The 19,590-nt window shown below is 39.9% G+C and overlaps 1 protein-coding gene across 3 annotated transcripts in view; it reads left to right on the forward strand.

Annotated features, from left to right (window-relative positions):
- GLIS3 (GLIS family zinc finger 3) overlaps positions 1-19,590 on the forward strand; it is a 167,463-nt gene that overhangs the window by 78,789 nt on the left and 69,084 nt on the right. The window lies entirely within an intron of this gene.

Consider the following 19,590-nt stretch of genomic DNA (forward strand, 5'->3'; position numbering starts at 1 on the left):
TACTGACTAGGCCAGTGTGGGAGGAGAGAGGCTGAGCTGGAGCAACAGGTAACAATGTGCCCGGTGACAGCAACGGGGAAGGAGAAGGATGGGAGTCCTTCCTAGGAAGACACAAGGAAGAAGGCGCTAGGGCGGCTGGCTCCCACAGCCTCCTGATGTGCTCAGGGGTGCCCCAGGGCAGGCTGAGGCCAGTACGTGTCATCACAGCAGTGGGCACAGATGTTGGTGCCCCCTGGTGAAGCAAAACTCCAAAGTTTGATAGCTGCACACCCTTTATGTTAAATGGGAAATTACCCTTGTTCCCTGTGGAGAACTGGGTGTGATCCCAGAACATTTCTCCCAGCTGCACCTTGGGTTTTCCCATAAGGAAGGAAGGGGTGGCTGGAAGCAAGACCTAGATAGCACATAACTCTTGAGCCGAGGCCTGTATTCAGCTGGCTTTGGGGTGGGGTGTTATTTTTGTATCTTAGTTAGCTTTACAAACACATATTGTTTGACTTAATTAATTTTGTATCTTATATATGCTGTACTGTAAGGCTTAGCAACAAGTACAAATCAGTAATTTACTACATACATGCATGCATGGAGTTGAACATTAGATATTTAATAACACAGATAATTAAAATCAAGATAAATTGGTGAAGACTGGTTAAAAAGTCTGACTTACAGGATGCTGTTGAAATTTAAATCTAAAATAAAACTTGGCTTCTTCTGCACATGTATGAATTGTAAGTACAATGCATTAATTTTATCTCTTGCATGCTATCTAGCATTTTGAAAATCAATCTTAACTTTGTGTTAGAACTATAGCTTCTAGAGTTTGAGTGTTTCCTTATGTCTGTCAGGAACCTAACAAGTCTTCATGTGTCGTGAGCCTGGTAAGTACATCTCTGGCCCACAGAGTAAATAGAGTAATGAAATTTGCAGGTTCAGACTTATTTGCTGGAATTGAAAAGAGCTCCGGTGTAACAGTATCATGCAGCACTGCATTCCTTTTTTATGTGGAATTTCTTTCCTCATCGGGATAGCACTTTCTTAAGATTTTTCTAAGAGTTTTTTGGTGCTGTTCTTTTCATGTAGGATGAAGCAGCATCGTGTGAACTTAGTGCATGCTCAGTCCACGCTTGCAATTTGTGTAGCAGCTATTATTTAATCTATTTTACAATCCAGTTAAGTCGTGACAGTGCTGCCAAGCTAGGGGATTTGCTTGGCATTTGCTTTTCCTCAGCAAAGTTTGCACAGGTGGAAAAAATGCTGCGAGTCTGGGCACAGCAGAGCAGCCCAGCCTCTTCGGATGCACTCCTCCTGGAAACTAGATTTGAGCAGAGAGATCTGGCTCGGGGTGTGGTTCCTATGTCCACATCTTTGCCAAATATAGCCAGTGGTTAAGCTAGTGTTTTGGTCCACACCTATGTCGGGGTAAGGGCCTGTACTTAAGTCAGGGATGGGGGCTGTCTGTCTGCTGTTTGATCCCTCCTGTTGACTTTCCAGGCCAGAACTGGTTTCTTAGTCATGTTCTCTGCCAGACATAACCTACGGCAGCACAGTCGCTATGATTAGCCCACTCACAATTTGTGGCTGAGATGACAGAGCATACACAGTTTAGCCAATATTATGTATGACCCGGAAATGTAGCTTAGAAGCCAAAAGTATATATTCTTTACGCAAAGAATTCAGTACAAAACCCATTATGGTCTGTATCAGACCACGGTGGATTATATGGTTTAGCTGTACAGCTGCATCTAGAGCTTAGGTGGAACATTTAAAATTCAGTAAATTTAAATGTTCTTAAACTTTTAAACACATTGTCTGGTGTTCCCATTTACATGTATAATAATTTAATAGTAAATAGTTTCAAACTGAAAGTGGAAAAATGCTCTATGAAGCTATATACAACTGGAAAAAAGGGGTTTCCACATAAGCATTTAGTCAGACCTGCTTATTCTTGTGAAAAGCTCTTGTTTTGGCTAGTTGGCGTTGTTTGACTGTTTCTTTTTTGGTAACGATTCCTGACCAGCCTGGTTGAAGCATGACATACAGCCGCAATGTTCAAAACTTGCAGCCCAGCATGCAAGGCTGAAACACAAAAGAGAGAATGTCGTTGCTGAAATAGCCTTTTCTACTCTCCCGTCAGTGGTTGTTTTAAACCAAAATGTAACTGACTATAGTGCGCCCATGTTTTAGAGTCTGCTACCTGAAGAGGTCATGCATCCACCCACCCAGGAGAAATTTTGCCCACCCCAGACGTGAAGGCTATATTGAGGTTCCTGATGGGAAGGATGGTTAAGAGAGCAGGCTGAGAGAGGCAGCTGTCCCGCCACGGCTGGGGCAAGCTGTGCTGCTTCATGAAGTGCCCCCGGGTTTTTTTCGTCCTTTCAGTGGGCCCAGGTATGCCTCCGTCCTTCACATTCTCATTTGAGATTTCTTCTTTTATTTTTTTTAAAAAAAAAAAAAAAAAAAGACAAAACCACCCAAACAACAGAAATAGAAGTTGGGTATTTTGAATGTCTGATTCACTCCAGGGAAACCAGCGCTGCTCTGCGTTGCTGGCTGGCTTGCTGCGGAGGGCCGGCCAGCCCGTAATCACAGGCTATGGCATCGCCCCAGGGACCACAAAGCCCGGGGCCCCTCCTGCAGTCACCACATCCCCACGCCTGGGGGGTAGCCCTGCAGCTGGGCGGCGTGTCCTTTGGGCTTCCCAGACCCTGCGGAGGGTCAGTCGCTGTGACGTACGGTGTATGGCACCCGCTTGAACCGCCCCCCCCCCCCAGTGTTGTGTACCTCTGTTGTATTTTGTGTATTATGATATAACCTGAGGGTGCTTAGGGCAAAATTTTGCAGGGTTGAGTGTACCAGTGTTTGACCAGGGAGCACCAAAACTAAGGAAGATGAAAAACAATTTTGCTTTTACATTTTCAGTCCATGTGCTTTTGAAGCTTCAGATAAAATTAAAAAAATATCAAACACCCACAAACCAAACCAAACCAAAAAATCCTATACGTAAACGAATGCAGGTTTAAAACTGTATGTCATCACATTCACTTATGCTGAAACATGACTAATGACATCCATTCCAGTCTCACATACCATTGTAAGGTCCCGTCAGAGGCAACAGGCATGAACGTATTTGCCACAGAAATCTTAGTGGGCCAATCAAATGACATTTTGCTGTCTACAGAAAGTTTTCTTTAACTAAGTGTCCTCAGTACATGGTGTTTGGGTTTTCTCAGTGGATATTAAGCATCTGAGTTTTTAATTTTAAAAATTCTTTCTTAAAAAAAAAGAAGTTTAGAGAACTTGACTCATATACTTGGTCACTCTGTATTTACTCAGGCATTTGATGTTGAGGTAGGAAAAAATCCTGATGGCATGAATAATGTGGTAGCAGACTAGACAGACAAGGGGGCAGCAGAGGTTATCACTACAGACATGTAAATACAGTTGAGCTGAGACTTCAGGAAAATACAGTGAGTAGCTCTATGGATGATGCCGAGTCAGGCTGCATGATTCAAGTGATTCCTCCCTCCACAAATTCCTTTATCTGTGAGTCACTGTGTGCAAATAAGAACTGCAGTCAGACAACTGAAGAAATAATTTGGATTCTCTCAACTGAGCAAAGAGTTGTCCATGACATCATCCTTGTTCTCAAATATCTGCTCTATTATTAAAGGCACGGCTTCATTCTAAAGAGCAACTATTTGTTGTGCTAGTTTGTTTTTTTTTTCCTAAGCCACTTGTAAGAGGATACTTATGAGTTCATAGATGCTGTGACTGTTCTTTATGAAAGCTTTTGATGCTTCCATGTGATACATATTGTAAGCATTGGAGAAAGGTAATCATAGAACTGCTGAAGGGTGAATGCCAGACAGGCTGAGTAATCCTGCCAGAGGTACACTGTCAGCAGCCCCCAACGATTTGTGTCAGAGAGAGGGTTGTATCTTGAGCGGGGTTTCACAGTGATCTGTCATGTCTAGTCAGTAGTTTGCTTAGCAGTCTGACATGCTTATTCAGTTTGCAGATGAAGCTGGAAGACTCTGTGTGTCTTGAAGGATTAGGATCAGAATACAAAGCTATCTTGAATTTTTTTTTTTCAATTGGTATTCCATAAGAATAAATACAGGGAATTAGGCAGGAATAATGAACCTTATAGGGTTCTGGTAACATTTGGCCATGTAACAGATTTTCAGGGGAAAAAAAATAAAAATACAATAATGGTCCTCAAACTGAATATCATTAAATAATGCTGCTCTGCTGCAAATGAGACTCTTAGGACACAGGGACTTGTAGGTAGAAGTATTGTCTCTAAGAAGTGGGACACCATCCTTATCTTTTTCTTGGTCCAATGGCAATTTGTCCTTTTTCACAATACAGTTCAAGTAGACATGGACCAGTTGAAAAGTGTTACCCCTCGAGTCCAGGAAGAGAATGATCAGAGATTTAGAAAACACAACCTAGACAACATGCAAGGGCTTTAGCTAAGGAATGGAGGACTGAAGAAGAGTGTAAAGCTGGTATAAATTCTTTAAGTGCATAAAATGCTATCCAAAAGGATCAATCTGTTCTTCTTGTTCTGTCCCTCATGGATATAGAGATTTCTTTACAGGAAGGGAGGTTTGTTAGGCAAACCTAGCACCAGTAAGAACAGTATTACAGTGAATTTCTGGACTAAATTGCCAGCAGAAGCTACTCAATAGTAGATCTGGTGGAAGGCCTTTGACAAAATGTGCTGAATGCCAGTCAGCAGTACTTTGAGCGGAAGCTGCAAGTTCACATTGTCTGGCAGGTACGTGAACGAAATGCTCTCTGTAGGCACCTTCCATATTTCTTCTGCCACCTGTTCTGTCATCCCCTGGAAAGGGCACATTCCTTGAAATAGCTTTTCCAGGCCAACCCTGGCTGAAGAAATCCAATGTGCCACTTGTTATAATGATACAGAGCTTGAACATGGCATGAAAGAAAATGCTTGTGAAATGCTGTACACGTTTCTGAAAACGCACGTTGCAGCGCAGAAAATGAGGCAGAGCATGGGACTTCTTCACGGTGAGAAGGGAGACTGAAAGAACACAGCTGGAAAGAGTATTAAAATGTTGCAAAATCACATCCTGCAGTTATCTGTACAAATAAATATTTGGCGTTACTCAGCAAGCAAAATTCAGCTGACGAAGTAAAAACCTCATTTAGGTAAGCTGAACCTATGGAAGCCAACCTTAAATGAGTCATTAATGTGACTATGAGGATAAAGATGTGATGAAATATTTTGCCAATGAGCATTGTGGTTTCCAAGAAATACAGAGATTTTATACCACAGTTGGATAGCTCCATAAAAGAAATGCCTGTTTCTGTTCATAACTGTCTGGGCTTGATTCAGAGGATAAAGATCTATAGACTACAGGTAACCAAAGTGGTTTTAAGGTGCATGCAGCCTAAATATAGGAGGATGGTTAGACCTGATGCATATACAAAGTCAAATTGCTGATACATATATGAAGTGAAGTTTCATGAATCTGAAAGCAGACTGAACTTCTGATCCACATGGTCCCACAACTCATTCTTTCTTTCTTTCTTTCTTTCTTTCTTTCTTTCTTTCTTTCTTTCTTTCTTTCTTTCTTTCTTTCTTTCTTTCTTTCTTTCTTTCTTTCTTTCTTTCTTTCTTTCTTTCTTTCTTTCTTTCTTTCTTTCTTTCTTTCTTTCTTTCTTTCTTTCTTTCTTTCTTTCTCTTTCTTTCTTTCTTTCTCTTTCTTTCTTTCTTTCTTTCTTTCTTTCTTTCTTTCTTTCTTTCTTTCTTTCTTTCTTTCTTTCTTTCTTTCTCTCTTTCTCTCTTTCTTTCTCTCTCTCTTTCTTTCTCTCTTTCTCTCTCTCTTTCTTTTTCTTTCTCTCTCTTTCTCTCTCTTTCTCTTTCTCTCTTTCTCTTTCTCTTTCTCTCTTTCTCTCTCTTTCTCTCTCTGTCTCTCTGTCTTTCTGTCTTTCTTTCTTTCTGTCTTTCTCTGTGTCTTTCTCTCTCTCCTTCTCCTCTCCTTCTTTCTTCTCTTCAGTAGAAGAAAAGCTTCTCTGTTGCAGTTTCTGTACATCTAGAGGAGGACCGGGGACACAGGGTCTGTCATGAAGCACATCTGAAGTTCTGTTAGCTTGTGTGAAAATTGGTGACTGGACACATGAGGAGCCCAAACTGCTACTTCTGTCAAGGGAATGGCAGTTATAAAGCATTTATTCAGACTGGTGGCGACACCCTGTCCAGTCAGTGTGGTTTATTCCAACCTTGCTATGCCACAGGTTGCCATTTGTCCCACCAGTGGCGAAGGGCAGGTGGTGGGAGGGAGCTGGAGTTGTCAGCAGGGCTGAAGAGGTGAGGCAGGGTAGATAGGAAGGTAAGGCATGGTAATCACAGGCACATAAAGCAATACCCAAAGTGCTATGGGGAGAGGAGGAAAAGAAAAAATAAAATCTGTGTGGAACATCTTGGTGAATGAGGGCACTTATTTACAAAAGCACTCTACTGGTCTGCCTGTATGGGAAATACATTTTTGTACTGTGCTGTTCACTCCGCATCCCATACTCCTATGTTCAAGCTGGACACTTGTCTTTAGCACTGTAGCTACTTTAATGTCTCCTCACTCTGATTTATCTAAATCCAAACTATAGCATTTGAAATGGACTGAGGATAAAATTGTGTTAAAATTATAATTCTAGGCCGAGATACGACAGTGGATATTTAGCACTAAGCTAAACTGTAGGAGTTTGTTGCATTATTCAGTTTAGATTACAAATTATGCTCCTAATTGAAATACTTCTTACTTTTAAGCACAGTTACATATTTATAAGTCTTGCAGTTGCAAGCCGCTTTTATTTTTTAACCAGAGACTAGACCTCACAATGTCATTTTAGAAATACCATCTTTAGTTTTTGTCTTTTCTTTCTTATGATAAATAAAATGTTGATTTATGTATACGTAGCATGAATAAAATTAAGCTGAAGAACGGAGTTGATATTTTTAATTTTATAGACATTAAAAATATGAAACAGAAGGGCACCCTCAGCATAGGTGTAAGAAGGAAAAGCCATGCATTTCCACTGATGGCAGTGAAGCAGATTAGTGTTTGGATGAAAGCGTTCTTTTAGTTATGCTTTGGGTAGTGACTGGAGAGATTCTTGGGATGCTAACAGTATTGGGAATCCAAACAGTACTTCAGCACTACAGTACTTCAAACTTACACATGTAATGTACCATCAACAAAGTCTGTCCAGAAGAGAAATTCCTCATCTGCTTGGAGCTTTTGTATGATTTATGTTTTTATTATTTCCTGAATCAGTTTTGTAACATGAGTAGAAGGAGAGGCCCACAGAGACAAAAGAAAAGATTGTCTTTATTCTGTAAAGAGACACTGAAAAAGAAGAATGCAATAAACCTGTTAGTGTTAAAGAGCATGTCAGCTCGTAAGGGTTTAAAAATTTCACTGCAAGAACCAATAGCAAATTGAGATGCTCCTGGAAGGGGCTGTAATTCATGTTCTAGCCTTTTCTTTTTTTATCCATCCGGATACTATAGTAAACGTTCTTATTTTGTTGTTTATGCAGTTGTATTAAAATTCAGAGTAGTCTCACCACATGCTGCTAGAGGCAGAACAAATCATGGGAAAGAATGCATTTTGGAATGTCATGTTCTTTTCTGTCTCTGCCTTAGCAAGTAAATACAATAGCTCTGCAACAAAACAAAGGAATGAAAGTGTGCTATTCTGTAAAATAGTAATGAACTCACAGAGGACAATTCAGAATAACTTTTAAAAAAAACAACAAATCAGTTGTATTGCAGTTGAAATTAGGATTCAGGCTTTTACATGACCCCAGTATCACTGATTTAGAACAGCAGGGTACTGGAACAAAACTTCTGAATGTTTAAAGGCTGATCCTTGGTGGATACCAAATGGAAAGCTGTTCTCACACATGGTATTTTGAGAATGACTAAATGTGGAGTCTGTTCTTGTAATCATTCCAGGGCTGATTCTGCTAAATCACAGTGCCCAAATGTAGGATGTTTGTGCCAAAGTTAGACCTGTATCACTGACTTTTTCCATCCATGAAGACAGTACTCCATTCATGTGGACTGTTTGCACCCTAAGTTGGGTTTATATTGACCCTCTTTTTCCACAAATGTTTCATAAATATGCCAAAAATAAAACCACAGTGTTTCTCTTTCACTCTGTCTCAGTTATACTCTGAATTCTGTTAAGACAAAGAAGCATCCATCATGTATGAACTCCTTATCGTATAATATTAATGACACAGGAAATTAATTGCAAGTCTCTGAAGATTATTTTACTGAGCATGACTGCAGAAGCTAGATGTATTTAGCCTCTCAAGGAGTCTATATACCCTGAACAAAGAGCAACAAAACTCTTCTCTTTGCCTAAAATAACTCAGTACTGACATATGATACTGACCAATAACACTTATCTTTATATCAAGATATCTTTATATCTTTATATCCAAAGCATCATTTACAGTGAAAACATTACTGTGAATTGATAAGGTGTGCATGATAAATTGCTTTTGCTAGCAGTTGTATACTTTGGACAGACCAATGTTAATAAACCTGTTGCTTTCATGTGCAATATGTTAGAAGAAAGAAAAACTGCAACTTAGCAAGTTGCTTTCAAAATTATGAGAATCACCATAAGGAACGTAAGTGAGTGTCTTATGGCAGGAATACCAATAAGAGCACTAATTTTGTCTGTTCAGGGGCATGGGAGCTCTTTTTAAACAATAATTGCAAGGGTGAGAATAGTATCTGTGTGACAAAATGCTCACAAGCAGACCACGTGAAAAAATTAATTCTGTAACTCCTCAGGCATTTATTTAGAGAAGCTGTTCAAAGTTGTATTTCCGTTCCAAAGAACAAATCAAGGGGACATTGTTTAGTTGTACTGCAAAGAAGAAGAAAGAATTTAAGATTAAGATCTCATTTGTTCAGCTCCAGAATGACTTGTATCTAGACCTTAGTCAGAAGTGTTAAAATTCAAGCCCTGGAAAGGGCGTGTGCTTTCTGACTGAGAGGATTCTCGTTTCTGAATTTTAAAGTTGTGTTTATTCCCTACTCATACTTATGCCCCTTCTAATGGCAGACAGAGTATCTAAATATTACGATTTCGTAGTATAATAACGTACCTGGGACTTCAGCATTGATTCTTTGGAATTTAATATATATCAATTTATTAGAAATTTGAGGATAATTTACCCTTAATTGTAGAGTGTTTTCTTTGTTTGTGTTTTTAAGCTTCATAAATATGCCCAGGGATCTGACCAAGAAATTGAGAGTAGGATGTTTTTCTTGTCTTGATTACGCTGTCTCCGTAAATTCCTGTTTTCCTGCTGTTTTAAAGATTTACAGAGGTGCTCTCAAACAGTGCTGTTGAACAGCAAATCACATCTAAAAACTGTAGGCAGCATGGATGTTTGGGTGTATCTGTGATGATACTTTATAAAAGGCCTTGGTTGTGAACACCTCCCAGGGTCTGAAACAGAAATCTCATATCAGAGGGCTGCAGGGTCTCCAGGTAAATCTTCTCTAGGTCTTCCACCTCCGTGTTGACCATGGGAATAAACCACGGCTCAGACAGGGTCATCTTTACCTCAGTTGTGTCATCTAAACATAACTCCTGCAGTGGATATACATCACCACTTTTGGGGGTACAAAGCTGCATAACGGTTTTTCTCCAAATCCAGTTTAGAAAACAATTTAAACAAATCTAGTTCAGGAAAAAGTAACATTCAAATACTCAATTTGATAGAAGCATCTGCTGAAACAGCTAAAAAAGAGAATCTTTTAACAGAGAATTTTCCCTGGGTTTTCTCTGCTCTGCATAAATCAAAAGTTTCCTTCAGTCTTCCCTTTTTTACCTCCATTGTTGTTCTTTACATTCTTCGCCTCCCTTCACTTTTCTTTCTCTTCAGCTTATCCTCTCACTGAAGTGTTTTCATTAAATGAAAATCATGACATTGACAACTTTGCAACACTGGTATTTTTCATTCCACGTGCCATACCTTTTCCTTTATTGCTCATTTTCTTTATTGCAAGAACTTGCAGGGACAATTGGCTACCCTGTTCGTACAGCATGTAGTATAATGCCAGCCCATTTTTTACTGGGTCAGTAGGCAGTATATGCAGAAACACGATGAACTTGCTTCAGCTGAACAGCACAGAACTTGTCTGTCGGCTGAGCTAGGAGGCTGGCGAGAGTCCATGGAGTAATCACGTAGTACTCATTGAAATTCACTGTCACCACTGTGGTATTTAATTAGCTGATTTGCTGGAAGCCGGTTACAGGGAAGCAAGAATAAAATTCTGAAAGAAAGCAAGCAAGAAAAAGAAGAGCAACAGAGCCAGGCAGTCTGTACATATTCAGATAGAAGATAGGGTCACTAGTACTTTTTCTGTGAGCCCATTTTCAATAGACTTGATTACAGAACATGAATTAAGAAGTATTTCTTCTTGAACTGATGCACACCCACACCAGTCTTTTAAAGTACCCTTCTGTTTTCTGATATCAAGTACAATCATGTTATGTTCAGGGGTCTAAGTAGCACAGATGTTATATCCTGTTAAAACAATTGACCCGAATTTTTCACTGGTGGCTGAGGTGAGAGTTAAACTGCTGTTGAATAAGATGTCCCTATGCTAGAAGTCAAAAACGTATTGTGCTGGAAACATTTTGTTATAAACTTGAAGCATTTCGCTTGTGAGAGCACATTATGTTCTCTTATATAATTAATAGTTTGAAGAAACTTCGCATAGTGAAGTTCTTGAGGAATAGGCTAGACTGACTTCAGTTTAGCTCCATGCATTCAAAGATCACAGAGATTTATCTTGCAGACTCATATATCTATGAAGCTCCTAGAAGATCCTAGAAAATAAGGGAGGGTCTCTTATCTTTTTCATTTGAGTGGGACAGTGTGCCTCTCACCACATTTGTATGTTTAATACATTTCTGAGATATTTAGTTATATGAGCTCATGTTCAGTAAATTTTGCTGTTATTTGTATCTGATTCAAGTTATTTTGCCGGTTCTGACCTTAACTCTGAATTTTCTAGGTTTTTAGTCTATGTTTTGTGAACAACATTATTTATCATTTTGAGCCTTCACTTATTCACATTTATCGTTTGCATTTGACTGATTATAACTATCTAGAAATTTACATCTTCAACTCAGTGATTTAGTATGTGTAATTACTGCTCGGATACTGTGCTCAAGTATCAAATTCTTCATCATAAGAATGATTTTGATAATTTAAAAAATGGCAACTGTTAGTATGAATTTACCAAGATTTCTATGTCCTTATGTTTTCATGGGTTTGAATGAAACAAACAAGTAGGCCATAATTTCTGAAAGGAAGGGAGATTTCTCTGAGCGATGAAACAGTGAAATAACTGAATATAGTACTCACAGTAAGGAGCAGAGGCATTAGCACCTCCGTTCTGTTTGTGTTAGACTCTCCAAAAGCTGAGCTGTTTACAAAAGCATCCTTTGCTGCCAGTGCATAGGCAGCAGCATCACAATGTGGAGCCAACACATACAGGTTAGTCACGGGCATCCTGATGTTGTACACCATTTTTCCCTGCCAAAGGTGTGGTGGTAGGGTGGGGAGGGCTGTTTCAGCTCCCGATTCCCGTAACTGCAAAAAAGAAGTAAAACCTACAGAAAGCTGTGGGCATGTTTGTTTCCTAGGGCTGCTAAACTTCCACTAATGCTGTAAACCTTCTTGAGATGTATGCTCAACGTATGAAGTTTTCAACAATGCCAAACTTGTATTCACTTATGTGGAAAATACAAAGCATCCAGATCATAAAGCTTCTTATTCCCAGAAAATATTGTTCATGTGGCCGCAAGCACTCTGTCTACTCTGGGAGGAGGTTTCCTGCCTCATGGTGGGATATTTCTGCAACAGGTATGATGATGTTATCAGCCTCCTCCCGTTCTGATTTATGATCATGGTCTTCCTCTCTATCAGCTGATGTGGTGGTGTCCCCTGTCGTTCTGCAGCATCTGCTCTTTGTCCTTTGAAGGCTCAATTCTTTCTGTCATGAGAAAGGAGATGTTGCAGTAATTAAAAAAAAACAAAACCAAACAAAACAAAAAACCCCAAGAAATAAGTATAAAATCAAAAGGATTTAAACTTTTTGTAAGAAGTAAGTTAAAACAATTTAAAATAGGTTTTAGTAGCAGAAATACACTTCTGGATTGTTATGTTCATCATAGTCAAGCTTAAGAATAACATTTGTTGTGTTTTAGCAAAATATGAAACACATGTTCATGCTTTTCTTCCCATCAACCAAGAGAATTTTTAAAATCAGGACTAAAATTGTGGGGTTTGATCCAGTCTGAACCAGTGGCTGTCATGGCCCTGGAACTAAGCATATCATGTTCTTTGACAGTGTCTTTCTTTTGGCTTTAATGGCAGAAGTTTCTTTAGTGTTTGCTTTACCTTTCCCCAAAATACACCAACACTCTTTGCAGTTAGGAATTGTAGTACAAACCGATCTCTGCTTGGAAAAAAATGGCGACCAAGTTTAACAAACCAAACCATAGGCTATGCCAGCATGGAAAAAAATTGAGAAATTGTTGCCTCCAAAGTACTTTAGAAAGGTGAATAAATTCTGTGTTGGTAGGAACTATATTGATACGTGTTACAGTCCATGTTTCACTGGGCTTCCAAGAGGAAACTGGAGAGGAGACCTTTTTCTGTGCTGTATGTTGCGCTTCGTCCTGCTGCATTAAGTCTGAAAGGATAACAGGACATCGTAACACCTGTCCTACTCTCTGACTGGCTATACCTGTCACTCTTAGGTATTGCCTATAAATTATTGTTCCCATTTTTTATTTCTAAATAACTTTCTTCACACAGGATACTTTGCAGCAACGAACAGGAATGCTGCTGCTTGTTCCTCCCAGCAGTGCCACATAAATCATAGAATCATAGAATCACAGAATGGTTCAGGTTGGAAGGGACCTTAAAGATCACCTAGTTCCAACCCCCCTGCACCTGGGGGTGCCCCTGCTAGTGGGGGACACCTCCCACTAGACCAGGTTGCTCAAAGCCCCATCCAGCCTGGCCTTGAACACCTCCAGGGATGGGGCATCCACAGCTTCTCTGGGCAACCTGTTCCAGTGCCTCACCACCCTCACAGTAAAGAATTTCTTCCTAATATCCAATCTAAATTTTCCCTCTTTCAGTTTAAAACCATTACCTCTTGTTCTATCACTACAGGCCCTGATAAAGAGTCCCTCCCCATCCTTCCTGTAGGCCCCCTTCAGATACTGGGAGGCTGCTATAAGGTCTCCCCGGAGCCATCTCTTCTCCAGGCTGAACAATCCCAACTCTCTCAGCCTGTCCTCCTAGCAGAGGTGCTCCAGCCCTCTGATCATCTTTGTGGCCCTCTGCTGGACCCATTCCAACAGGTCCGTGTCCTTCTTGTGCTGAGGACTCCAGAGCCGGATGCAGTACTCCAGGTGGGGTCTCTCCAGAGTGGAGTAGAGGGATAGAATCACCTCCCTCGACCTGCTGGCCACAGTTCTTTTGATGCAGCCCAGGATACGGTTGGCTTTCTGGGCTGCAAGCGTGCATTGCTGGCTCATGTTGAGCTTCTCATCAAGCAACACCCCCAAGTCCTTCTCCTCAGGGCTGCTCTCAAGCCATTCTCCACCCAACCTGTATTTGCGCCTGTGACTGCCGTCACCCAGGTGCAGGACCATACACTTCATGAGGTTTGCATAGCCGCACCTCCAGGTGTCCCTTCCCTCCAGCGTGTCTACCACACCACACAGCTTGGTGTCATCGGCAAACTTGCTGAGGGTGCGCTCAATCCCACTGTCCATGTCTCTGACAAAGATGTTAAAAAGCACTTGCCCTGGTACTGACCCTTGAGGAATCTCTAATGTAGTTAGAGACTTCTCAGTTCACTTTTAAAGAAAAGTGAGTTTTTCTAGAGATAATGTCCATCCAAATCAGGCTGTAAACTGAGTCAGGTTTTACAAAATTCAACCATCTGTTTATGACCTGAGTATCCACAACCATAGACCTCGGAAGAAGCTTTTTTCAGGAGCAAACTCTTCAAGTGTATCTATGGGGGATCAGTGAGGTAGTGGTGAATAAGAAAAACTGAGAACATTATTTAGAAGAACAAGACTACATTTCTTCCATCATCAGCACTAGCTTGTTAAGATGTAGCCCAGTTTGTCTGCAAAGTGCTGTATTTTTTTCCGTATAGATTCATCCTTAAGGTAGTGATTTTATTAGTTGAAATGTACCTGATCAACAGCGTATAACAGCGTTTCCTGTTAGTGGGAGCCCCACTTCAAGTAAATACTCCATTGCCTTCTCATTAGAGAGAGAAAACAATGATTTGCAATCCATCTCTATGGTCTAAATAGCCATAATTAGAAAATTATCCTAAGTCTTTATTATCCCATTTCTTACACAATATAAATGGAGGAAAACAAAATATTTGTAAGTTATTATAGCCCTGTTTTTGAAAAGTTAATGTTGTTGTTTTAATCTTGATTTTCCCGCTGTCTTTTGACATTGAAAAGACTGGAAAAATACACACTTTATTTTGCAAGTAAAGAGGCTGCAGTTAATTTACCCTAGTGAAGGTGAAATTGTTTCGGTAAATTAGTTTCTTTTGCTATTATATTCTTGGGTTTTTTTATGTCAGACATATTAAAATCCTGTAAACTGAGATTCCAAGAACTCATTCACCTGCAGTCTGCACTCAAGCTTTCCATATATGAAAAAAATTCTGACTTGTTCTTTTAACAATTACAGCAATCTTTTTCCAAATTCTCTGTGAACTTTCTGACCTCCCCACTGATGAAAAAAATGTTTTTCACGATGATGTTTATAATGCTGATTGAGCATAAGCCAATTCTGTCGGCTAGTAATAAAAGAAATACCATTTTTCACTAAATGCTGCATCAACAGTAGCTATTAAATAGTTTTCACTAGAATAGCATTCCTTTGAAATGCACTGTCTGTCAAAGGCAGCCCTCGTTAATGGTAAAAGGTGAATCAAAGAAAACCTAGCAATTTCTGTTGAGTATAACAGCAACATTTTTTGTTATTTACATAACGATGAGGACTGAATTCCTAGATAATAAAGATTAACAAAAACCACTTAGTATTATTGTAGACTACATAAGCATTAGTAATCAGTTTTGCAAATCTGCTCTTGACTTGTAGTCAAAGGCGTAAAATGTTATGCTTTCAAACAAACTGTAGAAAAGATTAGGACATACGTTTTCAAAAGACATGTAATTCTAATTGGAGACGATCACAATTATAACATGAGGCCTTCCATTTCATTAAATTATGTAATCTTTACAGCAACAATAGTCTTTTATTACTAATAAATATTTGAAGACTGAACATGGAAAACGTCAACAGTTTTCTTTCTAGTTTTGGAATAGAAATAAGAACTGCTTCTGAAATCACAAAATTCCTGGGAATGCAGCAGTGCTTGCATCTTTTCCCTCTTCCCTAGTGTTTTGTTATCAGCACACTTGTAGTTGCGTGTTTTCTTCATTTCCAAAGAGGAAGCTGTTTGAAGAAACTTTTATTACTGGCTTCTATGTACCTAAAAATACCAACCTGCCAAAGCAGTCAGGGAGCTCAAGACCTCTTATTTGGTTGTGTTGACCTCAGAATTTTGCATATTATGTTTGACTTCAGCATTGCAATCTGTTGTTTGTAAATTCAGAGGCATGAACGTTTTCAGTTGTGGACACCTCTTAATTACAGAGCTGAGGTAATATTTTTTTCTTTTTTTTCCTGCAGGTACTGTTAAATAACAATAACAAAAAATCATTTATTAAGGAAGGATGCTTAGCTACGATGTAATCACACATTGGTGGAAATATAACTGACCCTTACATTGGTACAATATTCAATATACAACTGACAGTGCCCTTAGATTATGTCAACCTACTAATACCTTTATAGAGAACACATATACCAAGCTGATTACAATAGTGATGATCAAGTCCAAGTTGTTTCATGGGGAAGAATAACTTGAAGGTAGCAGAAATGTGAAATTATAGATTTTCCTTATAAACTTGAAGTATATCCCACTTAATAAGGAAATAAAGTGATAAAAATGGAGGATTTAGAAAGGCATGTGCCTTACATTTTTTTCAAATCACATAATTTAGTCTATCATCCAAGTCTCAGGCTATGGTTGATAAAAAAAATCAAAATGATGCCTCAGATGTCAGTCTCTTGAAAACCAGTATGTTTACATTGCATTATCAATTTGGTTCACAGGCATATTTATCTCAGCTGTGATAATCAGTTAATGATTAATGGCCCACTTTAAAAACATTACAGAATACTTTTAATTTTACAAAATTGAGTAAGAAAACAAAATTGCATTGTTCTGATACATGTCCTGCATGTTTTTCATGAGAAACCATGGTTTTGTCTTTCATCACGGATGGATAAAATATCTATGCCAGAAAGCCCTAACTCTGATTTAAATTGTGGTTGCACATTTGTTTCTCTTTCTCCCCTTCTTCTAAGGAACCTCGTTTGGGATCTTGTTTACTTTTTACGTCTGCTCTGAGCTTTAGTGCCCAACCAATAGTTGTGTTTAACCTCTTACTGGAATCCAAAATTATAAAGGTTTCAAGTTGCCTTAACGGCATTCTCCTTTCATTTAAAGTAGAAGAAAACCAAAATTAAAGCTGACTCGATGGCTGCTAAAGAATGCAAGAGGGAGAAGGGCTAGTTGTCAAACACAAAACCTATGGTAAAAGCATAGAATTTCAATAGGTAGTGGCAGTCTGATAAATCTTAGTCATGTTAATCACTAGCAAAACAATTTTAAAATTAACATGGAAATTTGTACAATTAAAGTGGAAAATAATGATGAGGTGTGGATACTGTAAGACAATTGGAAAAACAATAAAAGAATATTAGTAAATTAATTTCCATGTATGCAGGTTAAAAGTGTATCAGTCTACTTCATCTTTAGGAAGGGAGGAGTACTGGAACAGCGGAGATCAGCGGGCGCTGTGGTTATCGGGCTGAACAGGGAGACTGTGGTCAAACCCTAGCCCTACAGAAGTCACAGGCAGTGCTCCTTCACTGTGGCCTGGATTCTTCCACTGCTGTGTGGAGAAATTATGTTGTAAAACTAGTAAGCAGAAACTAGTAAGCAGAAATAGTCAAGGAACTACTAAATCAGAGTACGTCACTCTTGCTTGTGCTCAAATTTAAATGCTGAAGACCTGCTTTTCAGAACTCAGAGATGCTTGTGCCTGAGGGGTGACAGGTCATAAGTATCTCTGAAAAACTGTCTGGGAGATTTTTCAAGTTGTGTAGTCGACATGGTAAGAGTTGTCTGGTAACTATGCTATGCCATAGCTCATTTCGCTACTTTGAAAATTGGTGATGAAGCTCCTGTTGTCAAGTGCTCATGCAGATTTCTCATCTTCCCTCATTTTCGCTCCTTTTCTTTTTTACCGTATGTGGAAAGATAACCTGCCAATGGTCAGACTAATGCCCGTGGATGAAGCTGTAAATTCACACCCGCCAAAAAGTTGATGAAGGGCTCTTCTGACCATGTCATTTGCTTGAGACAGCTCCACTGAGGTTGTTATCCACTGACAAATTATTGAAAAACATCTCGCTTAAATACTGATGATATAAACTAAACTGCCTGATTTTGCCTGTGGCTGGGGGAACACTGACATCACCACATCCATCAGCAGTCTTGGTGGAGCAATTAGCAAACCATTAGGCAGCACTGAGCAGTTAAAGTTGGAGTTCTCTGGCTGGCAGCTGTACACACCAGCAGCCTTACCTCACTGAATTCATCCATATGTGTCAATCAAGTGAGAACATTTGCATACAAAAATCACTAGGTTAAATTAACTGGCAAAGTATACTTTTGAATCAAAGTTATAGTCTGCTGGTTTGTGCTGGTATGTTTGAAGGTGCAAAACATGTCACAGAATCACAGAATCTTCATGGTTGGAAAGGACCTTTGAGATCATCGAGTCCAACCAAACAACGCACAATCTCTGCCACTAGAGCATGCCCTGAAGTGCCACATCTAGACGTTTCTTAAATACCTCGAGGGATGGTGACTCAACCACCTCCCTGGGCAGGCTGTTCCAGTGCCTGACCACTCTTTCAGTAAAGTAACTCTTCCTAATATCTAATGTAAACCTCCCCTGCCGCAGCTTCAGACCATTTCCTCTGGTCCTGTCATTATTCACTTGGGAGAAGAGGCCAACACTCACCTCTCTACAGCCTCCTTTCAGGTAGTTGTAGAGGGCAAGGAGGTCTTCCCTCAGCCTCCTCTTCTCCAAGCTAAACATGCCCAGCTCCCTCAGCCTCTCCTCATATGACCTGGTCTCCAGACCCCTCACCAGCCTGGTAGCTCTCCTCTGGACACGCTCCAGCACCTCAATGTCCCTCTTGTACAGAGGGGCCCAGAACTGAACACAGGACTCGAGGTGAGGCCTCACCAGTGCCGAGTACAGAGGCACCATCACTTCCCTACTCCTGCTGGCCATGCTATTCCTGAGACAAGCCAGAATGCTGTTGGCCTTCTTGGCCACCTGGGCACACTGCTGGCTCATGTTAAGCTGGCCGTCCACCAGCACCCCCGGGTCCTTTTCTGCTGGGCAGCTTTCCAGTCACTCTGCCCCAAGCCTGTCGCGTTGCTTGGGGTTGTTGTGACCGAAATGCAGGACCTGGTACTTGGCCTTATTAAACCTCATACCGTTGGCCTTGGCCCATCGATCCAGCCTGTCCAGGTCCCTCTGTAGAGCCTTCCCACCCTCAAGCAGATCAACACTCCCCCCTAGCTTGGTGTCATCTGCAAACTTACTGAGGGTGCACTCACTCCCCTCATCCAGATCATCGATAAAGATATTGAACAAAACTGGCCCCAAAACTGAGCCCTGAGGGACACCACTGGTGACCGGCCGCCAAGAAGATTTCACCCCATTAATCACAACTCTCTGGGCACGGCCATCCAGCCAGTTTTTAACCCAGCAAAGAGTGTCTCTTTAATGACAAATTTTTCACCAAGATCTTTAACCGTTTTTCAGTGCGGGTCACAACGAAATGATTTGATAATTCTGAAAAACGCACATTTTGATATAGTTTTTCTTATATAGCTAGAACTAAGTACAGAATAGCTTTTAAGTACATCTATTTTTTTTTGTATTCATAGAACAGCACATTGCTGTGGCACATTGTAGTCTCAGATGTATTTTGTAATATGGGAATATTATATAATATTTCTTATGCATTTTTCAGGTTTGATTCTCGGTGTTCCTCACTTGTGTAGGTATTTATATTTCATTAAAATTAATGCAATATGCCACTTCTTTTATAGGTATTTTTTTATCATCTTATTTGCTTTAATTTCTCACTGGTGACATTCTCTGCATAAAAGAGAGTAGCAGTGACTCACAACTCAACTCATGTCTGCATACTGATTGTAAGCTTATTCATTGAGCCCTTTTTTCTAAATCTCTTAGATATGATTCTAACTGGGTACACAACCTATATTTTATTACTTAAAATTGT

The sequence above is a fragment of the Rissa tridactyla genome, chromosome Z, assembly GCF_028500815.1.
Source record: "Rissa tridactyla isolate bRisTri1 chromosome Z, bRisTri1.patW.cur.20221130, whole genome shotgun sequence".
NCBI lineage: Eukaryota > Metazoa > Chordata > Aves > Charadriiformes > Laridae > Rissa > Rissa tridactyla.